The 24,037-nt window shown below is 45.4% G+C and overlaps 1 protein-coding gene and 1 long non-coding RNA gene across 3 annotated transcripts in view; one reads left to right on the plus strand and one right to left on the minus strand.

The window, feature by feature from the left end:
- FSTL4 (follistatin like 4) overlaps nt 1–24,037 on the minus strand; it is a 453,162-nt gene that overhangs the window by 255,692 nt on the left and 173,433 nt on the right. The window lies entirely within an intron of this gene.
- Nucleotides 373–14,303, plus strand: LOC133251266 (uncharacterized). The gene is made up of 2 exons (XR_009737554.1): nt 373–651; nt 13,029–14,303. It is a non-coding gene; the product is annotated as an uncharacterized LOC133251266 (long non-coding RNA).

The following is a 24,037-nucleotide window of genomic DNA, read 5'->3' on the forward strand; positions in this document are numbered from 1 at the left end:
TAATCCATAAATTAAAAAATGTATAAATTAACCTAAGTCCAAAATTAACTAATAACTATACCCTCCACAGGAAGAACTTCAGACCATACGAACTATAATCACTCCTCCCTTGACCTAAATATATGAAAATAGTATATATTAATTCTGCTTTTATTCCTCATAATTCCTTCTTATGCCTCGAGTTTTCTTAGTTGTGTCTGTCTAAAATATCCATATTACCCTCATTTAAAAGAGTGATTTGTGCTCTGTAATTAATTCTATGTTCACAGATCTTTCCTCTCAACTTAATAAACATTTAATTATTCTGCTCTTTGGCTTCCTTGTTACTGAGATGTCAGCTGACAGCCTTTTCATTCTTTTGTATGTAATCCTTCTTTTCTCTTTGAATCATTTTAAAATCTTCACTTTGTTTTCCTGCAGTTTCTCCATGACGTGAAAGCGTTAGTCGCCCAGCTGTGTTTGACTCTTTGAAACACCACGTACTCCTCCTGCCAGGCTTCTCTGTCCATGGGATTTTCCAGGCAAGAATACTGGAGAGGATTGGCATTTCCTTCTCCAGGGGATCTTCCTGACCCAGGGATGGAAACCCAGTCTTCTGCATTGCAGGCAGATTCTTCGCCATCTGAGCCACTATGGAAGCCCCTCTATAATGTAAGTATGCAGATTTCTCTGCATTTGTTCTGCTTGCAATTCATTTGGCTTCCAGGAAGTGAGGATTCATGCCTTTCATCAGTTCATCACAGCCATCTTTACATATTGTCTCTGCTCCATTATTTCTCTTTCCCCCCTCCCCAGGCATTCTGATTAGACACGTTACAAGTCCTCATTCTACCTCCTTCTATCTCAGTATCTATTATCTCTTTCACATTTCCCATATTTGGTTTCTCTGTGCTGCATTCTATATAATTTTTTTCTAATTCATCTTCTAACTCCTGAATTCTTCAGGCTTTTTCTAATGTACTCTTGCACTCTCTCATTGAGCGTTTATCTTTGAATGTTTATTTCTGAAAGTTCTATTTAGTTCTTCATGAAGATGAATGGTCATTTCAAGACTCTTGATTTTCAACCATATTTGAATCTTCAAAAATCATTAAACATATATTTTATATTCCGAGTCACATTGTTATTTATGCTGGTTGTTGCATGGTGTTTCTCCCCCATGGCATTTCAAGTTTATTTTTTTAAGAGTGAGCTCACACTTCTTGGAAGTGGATCTGTGAAAATTCTGGATGCACAGTTTGAAGATGGGCTCATCTTAAGCTAAGCACTTGTGCTAGGTACTCAAGGACTCCATCATTCTGGGTTAAGCTCAATTTTATGTTTGAGATTTTACAGACTACCTAGGTAGTCTGCATCTGAGCTACAATTTCTTATAGAGATCACCATATGGTTATATGTTATCATGAGATTTTTTTCCCCTTAATTTTGTCTACTCTTTTAATTTTGTGCAAGGACTTGAGACAAACACATTCTCTTGTACTTGCTTGTGACAGGGTATGTTTCTTTCTTGTTTAATCCTCCATTGTGGATGTAACCCCTTGGAGTTTCTGGTTTATGATGGGAAGGAGAGAAATTTTTCCAGATATATCCAACTTGGAAGGACCCTGGGGTTTGTCGTTGCTGCTCTGAATTATGCTGGGTGATCAAACCAAAGCTAAGGTTCACCCAGTTTGGCCAAAGCCCTCCAGGCAAAGCCAGCTTCCAGCTACATTACTCTCTGGGTTCCTTATTTCACTTTCTTTTTTTAAGCTCTAAGTATTCCTTACATTCTTACCAGCACATCAATGCCTATAAGGATTTAAAAATATATTTCTCTGCCACACCGCCAGAGGCAGAAGTTAGGTTATGACTTTTAAAAGTATTATATAACAATTACAAAGCTGAGGTAAATACAGGGATACAACACTCAACGCAGCACTGGTCAGCTCTTTGGAAAGTGGCTGAGAACTGTTCCTGCCACAGAAGAGACTCAGGGAAGCCTGTGGTCACTGCCAGATAGCCTCTTGCCATTTTTCTGAGTCCACCTGCATGTTTAAAGCAAACTTCAGCTCTTCCAACACCAGAAAGTTACAAATTAAAGAGAAGCCTATGAATGGGATGCAGTGGAGGAAAAAAGACACAGTTATCACCAGTAACCTATGTCCCTATCTTCTACCTCAAAGCCCAGAGCAGGGCCACTTAGGAGCAGTACTTTTCTCAGTATAGTGAGGTGGCCGGTGACAAATACAAGATCACGGACTTACCACTTGCAGACCACTTGTGATAACAGAAATAAAAAAGACTGAGTTGGGTTTGAAGTATCTTCTGAATGAGCAATGCCTTTAGGCACAGTGTGGGTCTCTGACCTGTAATGCCATCTGATCTCTAGTTTATATTGACCAGAACAAACCTGCTTTTGACTGGTCCTCCTCTCCTGAGGCAGACTCAGCGGAGAGGGAGGGCTTTGCTCTCATTGACACGTTTCTAACTAAAGCCTGGGCAGAAGTCATTCTGTACCAGTTATTGGATCAACCTTATCTAGAGTGGCAAAACGGGACAATATTTAAAACCAAAATATCCTTCTAAGCAGGTCTTATTGGCCAAAACAAAACTATGTTTGATTTGTGACAACAAGCATACTTATCATTTCACATCTAAATGTGTCAGAATGACTTTTGCTATTTTATTCCAAGGGGAGAAAATTCTAATACTATTTTAATTTCAAAAATTCATAGTTAAGAGGTAGGCAAGTGGGGAGTGGGGTACCACAAGGAAGGGGACCAAAGAATGAAGGCCATATTGGTTCTAGTAGCAGCGCACTGGGCAGTGGCAGGTGGGATAAGGACCCACAGAGGAAGATGGGGTCAGGATATTACTTTATATACAGGGGAACCTAGCAATAGATGCATACCTTGAGGATAATGGGAGCCAGGTTTCTTACAGAAGAGAGTTACAAATAAGAAAAGAGGGAAGCTAAAATGAACTCTAGAAAATGAACTCTGTGTGTGTGTGTCCTGTGTGTCTTTTCTGAGAGGAGCCAGGAGCAGTAAAACTCCAGTAGTAAGGAGCACATTTTATTCTCATGTCTTGGTTTCTATATGCAATTCACCACTAATGGGAACCAAGGCTCTTTGAAAAAAATGGCTTATTCCAGGGAAGGGGCAGGGAAAGTATAAGAATAGCCCAGGGTATCTTTTGCCAGAAAGTAAGGAAAAGTCTTTAAAAAAAAAATCATGGAACATATCAAAAGATGCAGAATACAGTTTGAAGAAGCTCCTGCTGGCCAAATCTTGGACCTCCTGAAAATAATGATAGCAGCAGGTAATATCCCATTGAATAAACAGAAATCCACAAATCCACAGTGAGTTTTAAAAACTGGGCAAATAAATGGGGTAAAGTAGAAAAGTCTTCCTTACAGTAGAATTTCAATTAATAAGAATAGAAGAAATAAAGGAGGTAGAAAATTTTAATTTGGCAATGATAGTATTAATTATTTCAGGCCAAGAAAATCAATAAATGTTAAAATTGGTGGGTGAGAAAGGAATAAAAGAATATTTACATAGCTTCAAAATATCTCATCAGAAAACATTTATTAGTTTTAAAGGAAAACAGAGTAACTTTACAGTGGAGAAAGCTGGTAGATATCATCTTATTCAAGTGATCAAAGTTAACATTACCAGCGATGGGACAGGTTGCCATCAATTCTTAGTTGATGGGATGCAGGAGGAGAGCTCCATCCTAAAGGAGATCAGTCCTGGGTGTTCACTGGAGGAACTGATGTTGAAGCTGAAACTCCAATACTTTGGCCACCTGATGCGAAGAACTGACTCATTTGAAAAGACCCTGATGCTGGGAGGGATTGGGGGCAGGAGGAGAAGGAGATGATAGAGGATGAGATGGTTGGATGGCATCACTGACACAAAGGACATGGGTCTGGGTGGACTCTGGGAGTTGGTGATGGACAGGGAGGCCTGGCATGCTGCAATTCATGGGGTCCCAAAGAGTCGGACACGACTGAGCGACTGAACTGAACTGAGGAGCAGAGCTCATCATAACTTCAGTTTTATTCTTGCCCAAAATTCACAACTTCAGTGTAGTCACAAAGAAACATGAGATGAACCCAAATTGAGAGACATTATTAAAATGACTGGCCTATAATCTTAAAAAATGTTAAGGATATGAAGGCCAAGAAAGGATTGAAGAACTGTTCTGCATTGAAGCAGGCTGAGGATAGATGACAACTAAATGTAATGGGTGGTTCGATGTGACGTCTCTTACTATAAAGGATACTGTTAGGATGAAACTTCAATGAGGTCCTCTGTGAAGTATATTTTGGAGTCCTTTGTATTGTTCTTACAATTTCCCAATAATATGGTAGACATTAAAAAAAAAGGCATCTAAAATTTCAGACAGAAGTATATCTCTGTATAGGACAGAAATTTCCAAAAGATTGCTGCTCCTTTTATAACAACAAAACAAACTCAGGACTACAATTCATACCTTATTTTTAGTCATGTGATAGTAATAAAGGAATATATGTCTAAGTGAACCAAATTCAGAGAAGAGGAAGCCTTTAATAGAACTTAATATACAATATATTCAATTTATTCAGTTCAGTTCAGTTCAGTCGCTCCGTCGTGTCCGACTCTTTGCAACCCCATGAATCGCAGCACGCCAGGCTTCCCTGTCCATCACCAACTCCCAGAGTTCATGTCTGGGACGGACTCACGTCCATCGAGTCAGTGATGCCATCCAGCCATCTCATCCGCTGTCGTCCCCTTCTCCTCTTGCCCCCAATCCCTCCCAGCATCAGAGTCTTTTCCAATGAGTCAACTCTTCGCATGAGGTGGTGAAAGTACTGGAGTTTCAGCTTCAGCATCATTCCCTCCAAAGAAATCCCAGGGCTGATCTCCTTTAGAATGGACTGGTTGGATCTCCTTGCAGTCCAAGGAACTCTCAAGAGTCTTCTCCAACACCACATTAACTGGACTTAAATAAGAATAAGCTGATTAGACAGAGCAGGTAATGAGATCAACAAATTCCAATGTAAGTCAATAATAAAAAGGACTGAACACAGTAAAAGAAATACAGTAAAAAAAAAAAAAAAAAAAAATTGAACAGATCACCAGAGAGCTAGGAGAATATCTGAATAGGACTAACATACATGTGTTATTGACTATGCCAAAGCCTTTGACTGTGTGGATCACAATAAACTGTGGAAAATTCTGAAAGAGATGGGAAACCAGACCACCTGACCTGCCTCTTAAGAAACCGTATGCAGGTCAGGAAGCAACAGTTAGAACTCGACATGGAACAACAGACTGGTTCCAAATAGGAAAAAGAGTATGTCAAGGCTGTATATTGTCACTCTGCTTATTTAACTTATATGCAGAGTACATCACGAGAAACGCTGGAGGAAGCACAAGCTGGAATCAAGATTGCCCGGAGAAATATCAATAACTTCAGATTCACAGATGACACCACCCTTATGGCAGAAAGTGAAGAACTAAAGAGCTTTTTGATGAAAGTGAAAGAGGAGAGTGAAAAAGTTGGCTTAAAGCTCAACATTCAGAAAACTAAGATCATGGCATCTGGTCTCATCACTTCATGGCAAATAGATGGGGAAACAGTGGCAGACTTTATTTTTGGGGCTCCAAAATCACTGCAGATGGTGACTGCAGCCATGAAATTAAAAGACGTTTATTCCTTGGAAGGAAAGTTATGACCAACCTAGGCAGCATATTAAAAAGCAGAGACATTACTTTGTCAACAAAGGTCTGTCTAGTCAAGGCTATGGTTTTTCCAGGGGTCATGTATGGATGTGAGAGTTGGACTATAAAGAAAGCTGAGCGCCAAAGAATTGATGCTTTTGAACTGTGGTGTTGGAGAAGACTTTTGAGAGTCCCTTGGATTGCAAGGAGATCTAACCAGTCCAACCTAAAGGAGATCAATCCTGGGTGTTCATGGAAGGACTGATGTTGAAGCTGAAACTCCAATACTTTGGCCACCTGACACGGAGAGCTGACTCATTTGAAAAGACCTTGATGCTGGGAAAGATTGAGGGCAGGAGGAGAAGGGGACGACAGAGGATGAAATGGTTGGATGGCATCACCGACTCAATGAACATGCATTTGGGTGGATTCCAGGAGTTGGTGATGGACAGGGAGGCCTGGCATGTTCATGGGATCACCAAGAGTCAGACATGACTGAGCAACTGAGCAACTGAACTGAACTGAACATACATGTAATTTGAGTTTCAGGCGAGGACAGAAAGCACAGCATGGAAGAAACATGAGATCTTGCTAGGGTGATAGAAATGGTTAAAGTTTTGATGTGAGTAATGGCGTATATATTTGTTACAAATTATTAACAAAGACCTATGCATTGGGGTCTCAAAGAGTCAGACACGACTGAGAGACTGAACTGAACTGACTGAACTGATGCATTTCATTGTATGTAAATTATACTTCAATTAAAAAAAAAATCCACATTCAGGTGTTACTTTTTTCAAGAAATGCTTAAGATTAAATGATCACAAACAGAAAGTGAAGAAATCTTTAATATTGCTCCGATATCTCACTCAGCAATTGCAGGGCTTACCACTTTTCTGGCTGAGTGGAAGGACTCTGGTCTAGGTTCTGGGAGGAGGGTGGGGCCCTGAGACAGGGCGTGTGTGCTCAGTCGCCTTCGACTCTGATTAAGTTACTGAGCATGCAGTGACTCCTGGGAAAATTCCCTGGTGGAATCGGATGATCTCAAACAGTGCTGCAGGAACAGGGAGTCTGCTGGAGTCTGGCAGAGATCACGAGCTGTGCCTGTTTCCAGAAGTGCTTCTGAAGCCAGAGAGGGTCATACAGCAGCCCTGGCTGGCTCACCTTTCTGAGACTGCAGCTAGGGCTGGCTTCACGGTCAGTGCTGGACATGTGCCTGCTCTCTGCACTTCACCTCTTGTGTGACCCCGGGCTAGATGGCTGTGCTGTAGGAAGCCTCACTTTCACCTGGTGAACTCTGCACCTGCTCCCTTGCTGTGTGTTCTCCAAGAACACACTCTGGGAGACACCAGTCATGTGGCTCTAGAAGTGAGGCCTTCTGATATCTTATGTGCTCAATTCAGAAACAATTCCTAAATGATGCTTTTGGGAAAATCACAAGCGAGACTATCTTCTCACCCTGTATGCAAGCTCATAGGACATAGAATGGAGAAGGAAATGGCAACCCACTCCAGTATTCTTGCCTGGAGAATCCCAGGGATGGAGGAGCCTGGTTGGCTGCTGTCTATGGGGTCATACATAGTCGGAAACGACTGAAGCACTTAGCTGTAGCTGTAGCACACAGAAGCAAGCTGGGCTGGTTTTATTGTTGCCCATTCATTCATTCGTCCTAATACTTTATCTCCTACTGCATGACAGGCCCTAATCTATGTACTGCAGATACAGCAGTAACCAAAACAGACAAAATCCCTGCCCTCGGGGAACTGAAATTCAAGTGGAGGAGACAGACAGGAGTAGTAAGTGCCATGAAGAAAATGATATCAGGGAAAGTAGATGAGGAGGGCAGGGGTGCAGAACTATTTAGATGAGGTGGTCAGGGAAGGCCTCTTGGAGGAGATAGCCTTTCATGACTTGTATGAAGTGAGGAAAGAGGATCTGAGTACAGAGCAACGGCTGAATCCCTGTGGTAGGAACAGATGTGGTGTTTTCAAGGAGGAGCAAGAAGAGTGTCTGGGGTGGTGGAGAGGGGAGGAGAGTGGCTGAAGAGGTGAGGGAAGGAGGTGACCCAGAGCCGGCAGGGCCGTGCGCGGAGCCCTGACTGCAGCCCAAGTGTGACGGCAAGCCGCTGGGGGATTCTGAGCAGGAGAACAATTCGATATGATTTATGCTTTTAAAATGGATTCTGGCTTCAGGTGGCGTGGTGGGAGGAAGCATGGCTGAAACAGCAGCCTAAGGAGAAGCAAATAGATCGCCTTAGGAGGCTGCTGGAGTTGCCAGAGCAAGAGGTGCTGGGGCCTGGACTGGGGGAGGCGGGGGGTGGGTGGCGGGGAGAGTGGAGGGATTTCTGTGCTGTTTCAGGCAGGGCTTGCTGACACAGCAGATGATGCTGTGAGTGAAAGAGAGAGTCAAGGTTCTTTCCTGAATAACCAGGTGAAGGCTGCTTGCTCTTCACTGAGGTGGGGAGTAATCAAGTTTGCTCATAAATTCAAGAGATTTATTCCAACTACACTAAGATTGAGGCATCTATTAAGTGTCCAAGCACAGAAAAGCAAGGGAGCAGATGGCTTTGTGGGCCTGGAGTTCAGGAAACAAGTGTGAACTGGAGACAGAGAACTGCAAGATTTTAAAATCACGGGACTAGATGACATCACCCAGGGAAAGAGTACGGACAAAGAAGAAAAGAGGGCTACCCTGAAAAAAAATTATTCTTAGACAATTATCAAGTGCGAAAATTTGTGAAACTTAATTCCATTTCTGTAGTAGGAAATTTAATTCGAAAACTACATGTTTAATTAGGTTATTCAGGCTACCTTAGGAGAAACTCTTGCCAAACTTGTTTTTCCTTTACAAGTTGTTCCAGATTAGAAACAAGACCCAAGGTCCCCGGGACTGGGTTAATGTTCTGATGCCTGAGGCTGCTAATGTGGTGGTCTGGGAGCCTGAGGCCAGATGAACAGGGAACAGACGAGCTGCGCACCTCCAGCTGTGGAGTTCCCTGTACCCGGTTTCTGTATGGGGACCATAATGAAGAAAGAGAAGATCCCCTGGTATTACCAGCACAACATGTTGGAGCTGGCGCGCTGGCTTTGTTCTCAGACTGCACAGAGGAACCTGTTTCCTGGCCACTGTTTCCAGCTCCTGTTTGACCATTTGGCACTGCTCATCTTGATGGAGAGGGTACCCGAACATGCATTCACTTACATCAGTGGAAACTTCAGTTGTCACCCCATTCAGGAGGCACTCAGCTGTCCCGTTTGCATTTTATGAGCTGGAGGCCTGAGCCTTGTTACCTCACATACCCTGGTGTCCCTACTGCGGGGCTGCACACAGGGCTCCCCGCTGAGAGATGCTCCACATGTCTGTTCCCTACCCTCAAAGGCAAAGGGTGCTGCCCGACTGCAGCGACAGGAGGAAATAAGCCCTTGTCACATGCAAATAGGAGCTTCCAGTCAGCTGTGTGCTGGAAAGGGGGTAGTCACAGTGGGGAGACCAAGAGGTGGATGGAGGCTCTGAAGGGGCCTGGAGTGGGACAGAGAGTGGGTGGGGGCAGTGACAGTGGTGAAGGGGAGGAAGGTTGAGTGGCAGCGGGATGACTGCGGAAATGAATGGTGGCTGCCCATGGTGGCGAGGGAGGGGACCAGTGGTGGGGCCATTTTCTTCCCCTCTAAGAATGAGCCCCCTAAACGACTCACCACAGAGGTCAGGGGACCTGCATAGGGCAGGAGGAAGATGGAAATGACTTAGTATGAGCCTTTTTATACACAAGAACACAGGATAGGTCCGTGAAGGCTGGGTGACCACAGGCCAGGACTAGAGCCCTTCCATGTACATGGCCCAAGTTCTGAGCTGAGGCGGGGCAGTGGGGGATGGTGCTGTGGTCCCAGGGGGTAAGGTGGCGAGGAACAGGGGAGCCTGGCATGCTATAGTCTCTGGGGTCACAAAGACTCAGACACGACCTGGCAACTGAACAACAACAACCAACCCACCCCCACGTCACCTCTGCTCCAAGACAAGGGGCACTCGAAGATAAACGGCCACACCTGCCTTTGTGAAACCAGGACCTTCTGCACAAGAGAAAGGGCATTCTGTGTGACACCACTAGAGGGAGCCCCTGTACCCCGGGTTTCTGGGACCACCAGGACCTGAGGCAGCCTGCGGGTCCTGGGTAGACGGCACCCCTGAACTTTCTGGCAGTTCAAAAAGTCAGTGCGGAGAGACTCCATTCACTGGTTACTAGTGGAGATCTGTGGGCAGTGCTGGAGGCTACAGCAGGAAATCTTATGAAATAATCATATCAGAATGATGAAAACCTCCTGGGACCAGCTGACAACACAGGCAGTTCACGAAAAATGTGAGAAACGTGCAACCCAATGGAAATGTTTTGGAGATGGGGAATAGGGAGATATTTTGATTCAATACATGAAAGACAAGGAAATAGCATGTTGTGAAGAGTTCTGAGTTTGCAGCCGCTCAGTTTTGATGTTGAGGTGGTCCGGGGCACCTTGGTTTGCTGGCCCACACTCCCTTTCTGTTGGTGATGCTGAAATACTGGCAGGTTAGATGAGTGTCCTCTGAAAGGCCAGTGGAAGGCTGGTCTGGGCAGGGAAGCTGACAGTGACCTGATCACGTCGTCACATGGGCCATTTTGGCTGACTTCACTACGCACAGTTCCCATTTCTGGGCTCACTTCTAAAGACGAGAGAAGGGAAAGCATACTGGCATTGGAGTTCGACAATACTGAGCTCCTCTTCTGGAAAATGGGAGAACAAACCTTCCCCTGAGGTCAGCAGAGAAGAATACAACAATGAACATTAAACAGCTGGCCTAGCCCCCAGCCAGTACCTGAAAAAGGCTAGATCTTTCCCCCTTCCCAATAAAGAGACATTCCATTGAGAGGAAATCTATGAAAACAAATCAAAACATCCTTTACATGAAATTTCTCATCTGTATCAGATTGTGCTGAAATTTTCGCCTGTGGATTAACCTGTTTCAAGTGAACATTGACAAAAAAGATTGATGGGCTCCCATTTATTGAGCATTTACTATGTTCCAGACAGTAAAAGTGCTCGATATAGATTTTCTTCATGGGTGAAGGTGGTACCAAATTGCAAAAACACTTTACTACATAGGTATTAGTTTGTACATCTTTTTAATATTAAAATTTCATTCATGACAAAAAAAAAAAAAATGAATTTTAGCTTATGCCCAAGATTTGTCCCAGAAGCTGTTCTCCAGTTATTCAGATAGCCTGTCCCAACTGCCCTGTAGCAGGAGACTCAAAGCAAAGCATCTTGACACAAAGCGAAACACACAAGACAAGGCCCTTCCCAGGCGGCAAAGCTGTTAAACTGCCAGGCCTGAGGCTTAGCAACTGTCCACAGCAGGAGCTGTGCTGAGATATTAAGGAAGAGACATAAGGGAAAACTATTTTGAATGTGCATTTAGATGCTTCAGCAGAAAACCTGACAAAGTAATTAGCAGACTCCTGTGAGGGAAGATTTAAGGCCCGGCTGACCTTCTAAGGCACTCATGACAGCTGAATCTCCACTGTTGGAGATTCAGTTCTTGGGATTGCCCTTCTGGGCTCCTCTCAGAAAGGATAAGTTTGAACTTTAAGTTAAAGTATTCAGGGACTGAATGGTGGTCCAGTGGCTAAGACTCCATGCTCCCAAAGCAGGAGACCGGGGTTCAATCCCTGGTCGTGGAACTAGATCCCACTTGCCATGACTAAGAGTTCACATGCCGCAACTAAGACCCAGCACAGCCAGATAAATTTAAAAAATAACAATATATATTTTAAAAAGTTACAGCAGTCATTCATTCACTTACTGAATAATTTTGCATTCCTACTATGGGCTAGGCATTATGTCCTGGGAATACAACAGAGAACAGGAAAGACCTGGACCCTGTCCTCAAAGCTCATGGCTACTACATACAGCACTGCAGTTTCTTCACCACACAGCATCCAGGGAGGATGAAATCTAGTTCACGGTCTGTGTTTCCTGGCATCAGATTGAACTTATCTGGATGAGGGGACACTACTGTTTTTGAACAAACGGGTCCTCTACTTGCCAAGCCAAGAACTCACAGTGCTCTGTTTGCCCATTGCGGGCACTTTCATTCTGATGCATATGAAGGCTCTGGAGGAGACTGTCCTGAACACAGAGTTACAGGACCATGACTGTCTCACTGATGTCTGCATAGCCTACTGGTGTGGGCAGAGGCCTCCTCCTGGCCCACAACCAGGCCTCAATGGGAGGAAAGAGACGTGGAAAAGAGAGTCTGTGTTTGAAGCTGGGATGAGGGGAAGGGAAGCAGGACCACGTGGGTGGACCCCAGTCCTGCTGCCCTGTGTTGTGGAACCCACTAGACAAGACTCTCCTCTCCCTGGCCTCGGCCCCTTCCTCTTCTCTTTGGGGGCAGGTGGGACTAGATTGTTTGTGACTTTCCTCGTAGCTCTCATCTGCCCTGATTGGGCCACCATCTCCAGGAATAGGCCTTTGATCTCTAAAGAAACCATCTCTCCCAAATAAAAAAATTCTTCCAACAGAGAATGTGCTAAGGGTCTAGTGAGTGTGGCCCTTTATGCTGACCATAGGAGAGTCTTCCCACCAAGGGAGGGAGTGCAGAGCATCTGGGAGCCTGAAGATGTGAGGACGAGACCTGCCTCCCATCCCTCTGCAGGGCTGGGCTGACCGGCAGGACCAGCGGGCTTCGGGCTCCAGTATAATGAGCCACTGGCACTGTGTGGGGGCTCTGGGCAGACAGGCCATGCCGCCCTGCCAGCCTGGAAGCTCCCTAATTGGAGAACATCCTGAAGGTGGTCTCCTGACAAAGGTCATTAGGGGAGAGAGTAACAATTCTGATTACTCATAACACAGCTCCCATGGCCAATTAACAGCAGAGGAGGCTGAGCTGCATCACTGGGGGGTGATCTATATGGCTTTGTGTCTCCTGATGGACTGGACAGTGGGCAGCTGCAGAGCAGAGGAAATGATGGCAGAAGGGGTGGCAGAGGTGGGACTGGGGGAGGAATCACCTATGAGCATCCGCCCTCATGCCAATCCCTGCTGTAATGACACATGGTTAGAACCTCCAAGTCCCTTCTTCAGGTTAATAAACAGCACTGCCTCCACAAGGCAAGAACCCAGACCCCAGACTCTCCTTTCAGAGAGTCAGCACAGGTTTGGGAAGGAGCACGCTGATGTTTGAGGTCCTAAAACCACCTTAGTCTCAAGGCGTCTTGTCACATGCTCAGCCTTGGATCTCCAAGCTCAAAGGCTCAGGGGAAGTTTCGTTTTACTGAATCAGAAAATAACCCAGTGTTCCATCTCACAGGCTGACCCACATCATCTCCACCGGAAGATGCTGGCAGTGTCACCAGAAGAGAGCCAGCCAGCCCTGGGATACCGCCTTCTTCTGCTTTCACCAGCTGTGTGGTCTTGGACCAGTCACACAACCTCTCTGAGCCTCAGTTTGTACAGCTATAGAGCAGAGATAACAACCAGTACCTTGCCAAAGGGTAAGAGAGGGCTCAGGCACAGTACCCAACTTAGAAGGTTCTCAGTACTTGGAAGCGCTCCTTGTTCCATCAGTTTCTTCAGCCAAACGCTATGCTAAAGGAATGATCTGGGACTTCCCTGGTGGTCCAGTGGTTAAGAATCTGCCTTCCAATGCAGGGGATGCAGGTTCGATCCCCGGTCAGTGAACTGAGATTCCATATACTATGGGGCAACTAAACCTACACACTGCAATGAAGACCCAGCACAGCAAAAAAAAAAAAAAAAAAAAAGTAAAGAATCCAGAAGCCTGAGAGGACAACAGGGCCCCTCCCGGCTGAGGAGCTGTAACTCTCCATCTCAGGGGCTTGCTTTTCCCCACAGCAGGGTGGCCACCATCTCTAGGGCTCCCCAAGCCCTGAGACACTGGACTCCTCTTAGTGGGAGGGTGTGAGCAAAGGGCTATACAGGAGTGCTCCTCACCAGTGCTTCCTGCTAGGAGTACACGTAACTGGGCGTGGGGAGGTGTTCAGGGTAAAAAATGCAAATTCCTAGACTCCACGTGCAGAGATTCTGACACAGTAGTTCTGGGGCAGGTCCTCGGAGTGTGCCTTTTTAATGAGTGCCCTGCTAAGTTAGGTTGCAAAGCTGTGGACCACACGTTGGGAGGCCCCGCAGGGCTCCAGCTCGCGCGGTGGGGACACACAAGGCTTTGACTCAGGCAGCAGCCCTACCTGTGCTGTGGGCAACACACCTGCTCGGGGGCTTCACCTGGCCACATGCACCAGAGAAGTGCGGGCATCCGGGTCTCTCAGGGCGGGTGCACAGGACATCTGCTTTCCATTGTGGATCTTTCTGGAAAGTTAGGGGTGCCCAGAGGGTAAGAGAGAGTGAGCTGGGGTGGGGGGCGGTTATTTCAAGGACTCTGCTGAAGCCCCTAATGGGAGAAGAATCGCCCTCTAAACCCCGATGTCAACTTCCTTTAGTTGTGAGGTTGGGAGTAATGCGTGGATAACAATGCCTGAGGGGTGCCAAGCTGGGAATGAGTTACTTTCAAGATAATGAATTTTGAGTGGATTTAAATTTATCCTGATAAAAATCTCATTCTCACATACGTGTGCTCTGAAAGCCTGTTGTGTATGTATAAGGGGCTGCACCAGCGTGTGTGGACCCAGGCAGGGCTTCTGGTCTTCCATACTTGGGTATACAGGACAGATGATGAAACCTGTCACATGTGTCATGGCAGGAGACAGGCCTGCTGCACCACCTGGGCTGTGGCCCGGGGCTCCCTGTCTCATCCCAGGGCCCCTGGACCGGCACCTGGCTACCTCACCCTGCTGCTGCCTCTGATTGGAGCCATGGGGGTCTCTGGACGGACATGAGGCACGCCCTGCCCACAGCCAGCAAAACATGAAAGACAGCAGGTAGGGGTGGAGGGGAGGGCTGGAGTAGGCCCATCCTGAGTCCCTGTGGTTCACAGTGAAGCCCAGACATTCCTCCCATGAGAGACACGTGAGTGGGAGACGCTGGGCAGGTGCTCCACCTCACAGCAGCCTAGGGCCCTGAGCACGGGGCTACCCTGTGTGAACGGGAAGCGACCGCCCAGGAGCCAGTGTGCCACAGGCAGGGGCGCCCATCTTCACGCACAGCAGACCAGCCCAGCCAGCAACTGCAAGCACACACGTGGGCACGCCAACTCAGCATGTGCCTTTCTCTCTGGCCATTAACCTTAACGTGACTCTTTAAGAGCATTTTTTTTTTTTTTTAAAGAAATGAGCATGTGTCTCCTTGTCCACAGGCAGGGATTTTGATTTTCCCTTTCTTCCCTTAGAGCTGGGTTCCTAAGGATACCACAAATGGGAGGAAACCAAACACTAAGATTCCACAAAGAAATCTGGTCTCTGGACCTGCAATCCCACTCCTGGGCATGTATCCAGAGAAAAACATGATCTGAAAGGATACATGCATCCCAACATTTACTGCAGGACCCTTTACAATAGCCAAGACATGGAAGCAACCTAAATGTCCACCAACAGAGGAATGGATAAAGATGTGGTACATTTACACAATGGAATATTCAGTTCAGTTCAGTTCAGTCACTTAGTCGTGTCCAACTCTTTGCGACCCCATGAATCGCAGCACGCCAGGCCTCCCTGTCCATCACCAACTCCCGGAGTTCACTCAGACTCATGTTCATCAAGTTGGTGATGCCATTCAGCCATCTCATCCTCCGTCGTCCCCTTCTCCTCCTGCCCCCAATCCCTCCCAAAGAATGAAAAGATGCCATTTGCAGCAACATGGATGGACTTAGAGATTGCCACACTGAGTGAAGTAAGTCAGACAGAGAAGGAAAATTACCATACTATACCCCTTATATGTGGAATCTAAAAAGAAATACAAATAAACTTATAGAGACTGACACAGAAGGAACTTATGCTTGCCTATGCACACTACTGTATTTAAAAAGGATAAAAAACAAGGACCTACTGCATAACACAGGGGACTGATCAATGTTATGTGGCAGCCTGGATGGGAGGGGAGTTTGGGGGAGAATGGATTCATGTATATGTATGGCTGAGTCCCTTCACTGTTCACCTGAAACTACCACAAATTGTTAAACGGCTACGTGTGTGTGCATGCGCAGTCGCTTTAGTTGTGTCCCACTCTTTGAGACCCCATGGACCATAGCCCACAAGGCTCCTCTGTCCATGGAATTCTCCAGGCAAGAATACTGGAGTGGGTTGCTATGTCCTCCTCCAGGGGATCTTCTCGACTCAGGGATCGAACTCATGTCTCCTGCATTGCAGGCAGATTCTTTACCGCTGAGTCACTGGGAAGCCCCAATTGTCTATACCCCAATTCAAAATTAAAAGTTTTTTGTTTTTCAAAAAAAAAGAAATCTGGTCTCTGGAGTGGCCTGACCAGGGCTATAGCTGTAGTTAAATTGGTTTACCCCTGCAAACCCTACGACAGTGGAGATCTGCTCTCAGGAAACCCATACCCCATAGAGTCACTAACATGAGTAGCTGTGCCCTTAGCCCTCAACTCAGATGGTGGTGAGGATGACAATGCTGAAGGCACCATGTGGGTCAGACACTCACTGTGTAGCTGCCCTGGGCGGGGTCGGGGGGAGTTTGTTTCCTCACTTCATCCTCATAACAACCTCCTGAGATGGGGTTCTGGTATTCCCATAGTACAGGCGAGAAGACCGGCAGGGCGAGGATTCTATGCTTGGGATCAGATCCTGTGCTCAGACCACCATCCAGGGAAATGGGAAGAAAGATGGTAGCTGTGACAACAGTCATGCTAACAGAAGATGCCCAGGATGGACACTAAGTCCAAGCTCTTTCTCCTTCCAGAACCTGCCTTGATCAAAATTAGGCCTGTCCTCTGAGTGTGGATCTCGAGTCTCATAAGCATCTAGACAGATCCGGTCATCAGAGTTCACTGTCTTATGGGTGTCTCTATGCCCCAGGTTGCCTGCTGGAAACAGGACAAAGCAGGATAAGCTTAGGACCCATTCCCTGTAAGGCACAGACTCTCAGCCTGTGGTCATGCTCCCTCAGCGACCTCCCAGAATCCACCAGCACACACCACACCAAGATGTAACTCAGTGAGAACATAAGGTCCCTCCCTTCCCTTTTCAGGTTAATTGAGCCTGTACCATAGTTCACATACTTCTGTTTTCAGATCTCTGATTATTGATTAATGGCAGGTCACTGGTCACAGACATACACTGCACAGCGTCAGCATTTGAGACATGAGCTGTAAATAAATGCTCATAATTAGTGCTTGAGAAAGGCTGGGTGGCCCCAAGATGCACAAAGCATTTGGGAAATGTGAGATGCAATTTTTCCTTATGCAGACAATTTCCAAATTCTAGATGTAAAGCTGCCTGGGTGTGGAACGTAAGTTGAAAGTAAGATTTTTCACACTAGGGGCAAACTTGACAAGAGAGAAAAACAATTGGAGAAAAGTTGATTGAGTTAATTGTCTTTTTTCCCCCTGCTGTTCCGAGGTATGGGGAGAGCTGGACAGGCTTCCTCTGAAGCCTAGTCTTGCTCCAACCGCAGTGCCTGTGGGGTGGGTCTTGCTGTTTATGCCAACACTCCACTATCTCCCAGGGGTTGGGCTTAATGGGAAAGCGGCATTTGCAAAGGTTTCGGGGAGTGGCCCTGGGATGGTGATGCTTGTTGCTATGGTGATAAATATAAAGTCTCCAGTTCATCACTGTCATCTCAGCAGGACCTGGGAGAGCAATGGACAAGTCAGAGCCCTTATGCGTTTGGTTACAGATGCATTCATGAGCTCACGAAAGAAGTGGAAGAATAACTGCTCAGGCATGCCTTAGCTCACTGCATGTGTTGTTTCGGCCAAACTCTTCATGTCAAAATCTTACTCTACAGAACAAAAGAGTGGAATACAGCTTTCCAAAATAATAAGCTTCCTCCTTTCTTCTTTCCCTCTCTCCCACAAATTTCTAATTTGTGTTTTGACATGAGTCTACTTGGTATAGTTAGAAGTAACACAATCATTTGTGTTTCTCATCGTTTCTTGAAGGACACACCCACAATTAGATATAGAGAGGGTTAGCTGGCCTTGCTCAACTGTGGCTTGGTAAAGCTGTAGAGAGTGGCCGAGGCCTTAAGAAGCACAGACAAAGCTTAGAGAAAAGTGGTACCTGATAAAGGAACGCATCCCCAGCACAGATCTAAGGCCTCACTGTTCCTGCAAAGTGGTGAGCAATCAAATTACCTACAAATGTATGGAATCTACTGTGTGGTAGGCAATAGCTAAACACAATCAGGATAATATGCTGATGGGAAGAAAAGAGGGTAACAGAGAGAGAGGGGGCTGGGCACACATTCTGAGGGAGAAAGGTCCAAGTCAGAGATGGCAAATACAGGGCACTCATGCCCCAGCTCCAAAGGCAGACAATGGGAATCACCCCACTCTTGCCCACCGAACCCATGGGTGGCCTTCTTCTTCCTCCCTCACATCACTGCAGGCAGATACTACCGAGAGGTATGAGTTACACTGTGGTAGATAAAGAAGGCAACAAGTCTCCAGTGCCTCTCAGAGGCAGACTCTTAATTCCCCTCTTCCCGCATCTGGTCTGTCCCGAGTGACTTGCTTGACTATTAGAACATGACAGCCATACCTCGGACTTCTGAGGCTTACGAGCCTTGATTGTTCCACAGGAGTGTCTTGGAACACTCACTCTTGGAGCCCCAGGCCACCACCTTAGAGTTCTCACTATCTTGCAGAACAGACTTATGGAAATAATCTAAAACTACATGGGAGGAGAAGAGTGCAGCTGACCCTGCCAAGGTGCCAGACATGTGAGTGACACGGGCTGGGACCCTCAACGACAGCCCAGCCAGCCTGTGGGTCCCACTGAGTAGCCCTAACACTGTCACTGAAGCAGAGAAAAGAAGCACTCAGCTGAACCTTTGCCAAATTCTACATGCAGTCATGAGATATAATACAAAGGTGGTTGCTTTTAAGTTGCTAAGTTTGGGGGTAACTTGTTCAGTTTAGTCACTCAGTCGTGTCCGACTCTTTGCGACCCCATGAATTGCAGCACACCAGGCCTCCCTGTCCATCAACTCCCGGAGTTTACCCAAACTCACGTCCATCGGGTCAGTGATGCCATCCAGCCATCTCATCCTCTGTCGTCCCCTTCTCCTCCTGCCCCCAATCCCTCCCAGCATCAGGGTTTTTTCCAATGAGTCAACTCTTAGCAATGAGGTGGCCAAAGTACTGGAGTTTCAGCTTCAGCATCAGTCCTTCCAATGAACACCCAGGACTGATCTCCTTTAGGATGGACTGGTTGGATCTCCTTGCAGTCCAATGGACTCCCAAGAGTCTTCTCCAATACCACAGTTCAAAAGCATCAATTCTTTGGTGCTCAGGTTTCTTCACATGTGAGAGTCCAACTCTCACATCCATACACGACCACTGGAAAAACCATAGCCTTGACTAGATGGACCTTTGTTGGCAAAGTAATGTCTCTGCTTTTGAATATGCTATCTAGGTTGGTCGTAACTTTCCTTCCAAGGAGTAAGCATCTTTTAATTTTATGGCTGCAATCACACCATCTGCAGTGATTTTGGAGCCCCCCAAAATAAAGTCTGACACTGTTTCCCCATCGATTTTCCATGAAGTGATGTTACACCACTATAAATAATGTATCACACAAAGTCAAACTCACTGGCCTCCCCTGGGTATAGATAAAAATGGTTCAGAGCCTAACAAGAGTCTTTGGAGGTTTTTCCAGTAACACAATAGTAAAACTAGTATTACCGAGTGCTTACTATGGGCAAGATACCCAGAAACATTTTATGTGGAATAATTCATTTAGACGCAAAATTTCCCCAAGTACTCAATAACTGATACCAAACCCCCATGAACTGGGCTAAACACTGATGAATCTACTTTGTTAAGAGTTGACTCAACGAGCAAAGGGCTTGACAGGCATCCGATCATGTCTGTTCTCTCACTGGTGCCTCACTATAGCCCGTGTGAGCTGGACAAGGCTGGTTTCATTTTATACCACACGTGTATATATGTATTTTAACATATGAAGAAACCGGGACTCAGGGAGGTTGTGATTTGTCCAAGTTCATACCGGTTTACACAGAAAATGGAATTTGAACCCAGAGATGACAATTCCCTGGCCAGTGACTTTTTTGTATATCACAATGTCTCTCTAAACATGTGGAGAAAGGTTCTCCTTACCATTACCACCACCACCACCATGCCTGACTCTCCCACAGTATGTATTCAATATGACCATTAGACAGGACCCTACAAAGGAAGTTAACCCTAACTTTCTAAGAGACACTTGCTGCATGAGAGATTTGTAGCACCTAACATCAAGTTCTCCTCTGCAAAACCCACTTATGGGGGTGGTGTGAGGATTAAGCTCAAGTTGCTAAGCGAATTGAGCCAGGCAAGGCACACAGGAAGTGCCCAGTAAGTGGGGGCAAATACCATCACTCATTTATTAACTCATTTGACATTAATTAGTAAGTATCCATGAGGTGCATGTGATGTTTTAGGCACAAGGGATTTAGCAGGGAACAAAATAGGCAGAAATCTGTCTCTTAAAGATCTCATACTCCAATGCTGAGTAGAAGCCTCTATGGGAAGAGGTGCTGGGTGGCTAAGCCCACTTACTAGTTAAGTGATCTATTAACATCTCCATACAGCAGCCTCAGATCACACTTAATTCAAATTTATTCCACAGCAACATGACAAATGCTCTAGTGCCTTGCTGTGTGAGGCCATGGTCCAGTTCTCAACAGCAGTCCTCAGGAATGGCTTACAAAGAGCAGAAAATGCTCCTTGGGTCCTGTCCCATTAAAGGGTGGCTCCACTAAGTTCTTTACTTCTCAGGCTATCACGTTGGAAAAGAGAAATTCCTAGAGTTGTGAGGCAAACAAATATCGAAGCTGCTCTCTCTTTCAGTGAATTGAAAGCCAGAGGTGAAATCTTGTATGATTCAAACTGGAGCTCATTGGAATTCACCAAAACCTGGGCGAGTTCCCTAGAGACCGACAAAAGCCTAATAGTGTTATTTGTTTGTGAAGCGGGGGAAACTGCAAATCCATTCCACCTGCCCACCCACATTAATATCATTTTCTGGTCTGGGAGGTTAACGAGGGGAGGGATTTCCTACAACACTCTGGCAGTAGGGCATCCACATGAGGGTGGGATACCCCCTCCAACCTGCAGGTTACCGTTTTGTTTTTTTTTTAAGATTGTTGGTCAAGTAGCCTATCGTGATTTAACTTTTCCAGCTTTAATGAAACATTTTTAGTCTCACTTACTAGTTCACGCAGTCAGCCAGCACTTATTGTCTACTAAGGCAAGGTTATAAATGAATACAGCAAGCTGTGATGGGGTTTGTAGTCTAGTGGGGCAAGTGTAGACAACACACAAAGAAACAGACACACAAGAAAAAAAAAATAGATGGTAATGAAAGCTATGCCGAGATTAAAGTACATTGATTTGATCAGGAGGCATCTCAGAGCAGGTTACCTGTAAGCTTAGACATGACAGGAGGGAATCAACCAGATGGAAAGGACAGGGGAAACATCCCAGGCAGAAGGAGACTGGAGCCAGGTCAAGGCTAGCTCCCCTGAGGGAGAGGACTCAGCAGCGTGGGAGGAGGGGGCAGCTGGAGATGAGGTCACATGGGCTTCCCGGGATCTCTGGGGGCCTCCGGGCCCTGGCAAAGGAAAGAGCTTGGGATCTTACTCAAGGTACAATGGGAAAACCCTGGAGGGTTTTAAGCAGGAGGTATTGAAGATCCCCTGGAGAAGGAAATGGCAACCCACTCCAGTGTTCTTGCCTGGAGAATCGCATGGACGGGGGAGCCTGGTGGGCTACAGTCCACAGGGTCACAAAGAGTCGGACACGACTGAGTGACTTCACTTCACTTCACTTCATTGTGATCCAATTTACATTAGAAACAAATTACTCTGGATTGGCCTATAACAGGGCAAAGGGGGAGGGAGGGACACCAGTGAGAGGCTGCTGTGTTTGTCAAGGTGAAAGATGGTGGTGGTTCTGACCAGGGCACAGTACTGGGGATTGAGGAAGTCGACAAGACTCGGGAAATGCTTTGGCAGTCAGGTTGATAAGACTTGGTTGATGGATTACATGTAGAGGTGTGGGGGATGGTTATAAAATAAATGCAATGTGTTTCAGAGAGAATAACTCAACATTTTAGTATATTTTACCCTAGTATTTTCCAGTTACATAAATATACATATGCATTTTTATAAATTGGATTCTGGATATAGTTTTACACCATGCTTTTCAACTTAATGTTCTTTTTGTGAATATTTCTGTAAGTCATATTTTTTTAATGACTGCATAATATCTCATCATGTAGGGCATACCATAATTTCTTCAACCAATCACTGCTTGACATTTGGGCTGCTTCCAATATTTCTGCTATTATAAACAAGGCTAGAGTAAACATCCGTGTACATAAATCTTTAGGCAATCTCTAACTTTTTTTCTTTGCGATAAATTGCCTGAAGCAGGATTACCGAATCAAAGGCATTTTGAAAAAGAGACTTGATGAATGGGTACTGCCAAATCACTAACAACAGAGGTGGTATCATTTCATATTTCCACTGGCTGTATATGATAGTGCCTGCTTTACTTTACCTTACTGGAATTGAATTTTATCATTAAAAGTGGCCAACTTAATAGCCAAAATAATATATTATGCTGTTTTAACTTGCCTTTTTTGATTACAAGTTAAGCATCTTTCTACTATTTAACCATCATGCGTATTTGCTGGATGCAAGTGAACATGAGCGTGTGTGTACATGTACTTTCCATTCCTGCTCTTCACCAACCAGGCTATTTTGATGGCAATCTTTTTTTTTATTATTATTGATTACTAAAAACTCTTTATATAGTAAAGTCATTCCTAATGCCAACTACTTTTCCCCCCTTCAGTTTTTCATTGGCCTTATGATATTTAGAAGCCTAAAGATTTTATGTCATCAAATATATCAACTGCTTCCTTAATTGTGTCCTCCTTTCTTGTTTGGTTTAGGAAAGCCTTATTCACCTGGATAAAGGCATATAAATATCTGTGTATATTTATTTGAGGTCTTTTATTGGGTTGGTCAGAATACTGGAGTGGGTAGCCTTTCCCTTCTCCAGGGGATCTTCCCAATGCAGGTCTCCCACATTGCAGGTGGATTCTTTACCAGCTGAGCCACAAGGGAAGCCTGAGAATATGGGAGTGGGTAGTCTATCCCTCCTCCAGGGTATCTTCCTAATTCAGGGATCAAACCAGGCTCTACTGCATTACAGGCAGATTCTTTACCAGCTGAACTATCAGGGACCTAGACAGCATATTAAAAAGCAGAGACATTACTTTGCCAACAAAGGTCTGTCTAGTCAAAGCTACAGTTTTTCCAGTAGTCATGTATGGATGTGAGAGTTGGACCATAAAGAAAGCTGAGTGCTGAAGTATTGATGCTTTTGAACTGTGGAATTAGAGAAGACTTGAGAGTCTCTGTAAGAAGATCCAACCAGTCAATCCTAAAGGAAATCATTCCTGAATATTCATTGGAAGGTCTGATATTGAAGCTGAATCTCCAATACTTTGGCCACCTGATGTGAAGAACTGACTCATTTGAAAAGACCCTTATGCTGGGAAAGATTGAAGGCAGGAGGAGAAGGGGATGACAGAGGATGAGATGGTTGGATGGCATCACCGATTCGATGGACTTGAGTTTGAACAAGCTCCGGGAGTTGGTGATGAACAGGGAAGCCTGGAGTGCTACAGTCCATGGGGTTGCAAAGAGTCAGACACAGCTGAGTGCCTGAACTGAATTGATTGGGTGGGCCAAAAAGTTCATTCAGGTGTTGTTTTTTTTAAAAAAAAAAAAAAACAAACCCAAATGAACTTTTTGGCCAACCCAATAAGATTTTGTTTAGTTCTTAAGCTACCATTTCCTAAGTGGTTTCTGCAGAACATGAAACATCAGTCTCATCAAATGTTCTGTGGTCAAGAAATTCTGGAACAGTAAAGTTCTGTCTTGAAATTATCTAGTTCACAGTAGCAACAGAGATTTTGATAAGTCTGCAATAAAGAAATGTGCTTACCTTGGCTTAACATAATGTTTCTCTTTTCCTATTACGATTATTACTAACCTGTAAGAGTGTTTTGGGACAAGCTTTAGAAGAGCCATTTTATCTAACGAATTATGAAGCAAATTCAATTTTTAAAAACAAACACTTGCTTAGTTGTCCTAGCAACATGTAGAAATAGTACCTAAATGCCTTTCTCAGAGTACTTAAATACCGTCT

This window comes from Bos javanicus, chromosome 7 (genome assembly GCF_032452875.1).
Source record: "Bos javanicus breed banteng chromosome 7, ARS-OSU_banteng_1.0, whole genome shotgun sequence".
Lineage (NCBI taxonomy): Eukaryota > Metazoa > Chordata > Mammalia > Artiodactyla > Bovidae > Bos > Bos javanicus.